Source organism: Hibiscus syriacus, unplaced genomic scaffold (genome assembly GCF_006381635.1).
Source record: "Hibiscus syriacus cultivar Baekdansim isolate YM2019G1 unplaced genomic scaffold, ASM638163v2 tig00117034_pilon, whole genome shotgun sequence".
NCBI lineage: Eukaryota > Viridiplantae > Streptophyta > Magnoliopsida > Malvales > Malvaceae > Hibiscus > Hibiscus syriacus.
In genome coordinates, this window is record NW_024063533.1 from 7,247,837 (window position 1) to 7,249,906 (window position 2,070).

General features: G+C 33.7%; 1 non-coding gene across 1 annotated transcript; it reads left to right on the plus strand.

The window, feature by feature from the left end:
• Positions 1–1,777: 1,777 nt before the first annotated feature.
• TRNAR-UCU lies at positions 1,778–1,850 on the plus strand. The gene has a single exon. It is a non-coding gene; the product is annotated as a tRNA-Arg (tRNA).
• The last annotated feature ends 220 nt before the right edge of the window (positions 1,851–2,070 follow it).

The window sequence follows — 2,070 nt, forward strand, 5'->3', positions numbered from 1 at the left end:
TAAAATATTTAATAAGCCTCTATGTGTAGTTAATTAAAGGGTAAAGTATATAAATGGTCCGATCCCCATTATAAGATATTATGTTGTTGAGTCACTGATTATTAAAAGGTACATAATGGGTCCCCAGTATAAGACGTTACTTTGTTGAATCTTTCAATTATTAAAAGTTACAAAATGGTCACTTAACTATTCATTATGTTTCAAATTCGTCATTTTCTTTTAAAAAAATAACAGTCGTCTGAGTTGGACATTAACATATTGATTGATACATTATAATCGTTTGAGTTAAAAGGGAGCATAAAAGTAATGAAAATTTACAGGTAAATATATTACAATGATAAATATCAATCTAATATAATGAGAATTTTATCCTTTAATATAATAATAAAATATAAAAACCCATCAAGTGGTCTCAATGATAAAATAGAGTGTTATTCTTATTATAGGTTATATGTTCGAGCAGTTGTGTTTATAAGATGTGTGCATTGTCAATAGATTAAGAAAATTCTGAGCAAATATTACCTTATAATGACCCGGATTATTTAAAAATAATAATATAGATAAAAAAATATACACAAATAAAAAAAAGAGAAAATAACCTTAGTGACCGAAAATGCCTTATAATATATGATTTTAACCAACTTTTTTTAGATTTGCCAAAATGACCAACAAAATCGTAACGCGATCTTAAATTCGCAACGCGAACTCTAATTTTTCAACTCAGTTTCCAAATTCGCAACGCGAATATCCAGATTCGCAATGTGATTGTAAGATTCGCAACGCGATTTTGAAAAATATGTTGCGAGAGTTTGAAAAACGTGTTGTTGCGATAGTGAAAAAGTGTTGTTGCGATAGTGAAAAAGTGTTGCGATAGTGAAAAATCTAAAATAAGTTTACATTTTAACTATTCCAAATTCACGTGGAGTTTGAAACAATAAAGAATGTGTTACGATAGTGTAAAAGATTCCCAAGCCATTTGTAAGATCTTAGTTTGAAACAATAAAGAATGTGTTGCGATAGTGTAAAAGATTCCCAAGTGTTTGCAATGCTCAATCCCAATAGTATTGGAAACACTATTGGGAATGAGTATTTAAGGCTTCGATTTCCCACTTCCTTTTTGAGTGGAAGACAACAAGGGGGACTCTCGCGCACCGCCGCCGCCGCAGTCCCGTCCCGTCCTGTCTCGTGGTAATACATGTCTTCGACACGTCCGCGCGGATACTATCTTTTTAGAGAAAATTCTTAAGAAATCGCAACGTGAACTTGGACTATCGCAACGAATTTGGACTAATGTAAATTTGGAAAATCGCATTGCGATTTTGTATTATAGTATTGCGATATCGCGTTGCGATAGTCAGAATCGCGTTGCGATAGTCAGAATCGTGTTGCGATTTACATATTCGCATTGCGATTTTCTAAAATCGCAACAACGCGATTATGTATTATTGCGTTGCGATAGTCAGAATCGCGTTGCGAATCTGGAAACTGATTTGCGATACTGGAGATCGCGTTGCGATTTACATATTCGCATTGCGATAGTTAAAATCGCGTTGCGAATATGGAAACTGATTTGCGATACTGGAGATCGCGTTGCGATTTAGAGATCACATTGCGATTTTGTTGGTCATTTTGGCAAATCAAAAAAAAATTGGTCAAAATCGTATATTATAAGGCATTTTCGGTAAATGATGTTATTTTCTCTAAAAAAATAGTGTTAATTAAATTATATACCTACGTTAAAGAACTAATAAACGTTATTATGATGTTGAAACTAATAGCACCCATGGCCTAATGGATAAGGCGCTTGACTTCTAATCAAGCGATTGTGGGTTCGAGTCCCACTGGGTGTGGTTCTTTTTTTTTTTTTTAACTTTTTGTTTGATTCACGAAATCCAACGGCTAAAATCAGTGTAAGCATCGAAGAAGCACAACTGTAAGCCCCCGTGATGATATAGTGGAAGATGTTTGTTTCGGAAGAGGACATTTGGTGTGGGGTCAGGCATTGGCTTGTAAACCAATACGAAAGATAATATATTCATGTTTAGTTAGTTTGTACAATTAAATGAATAA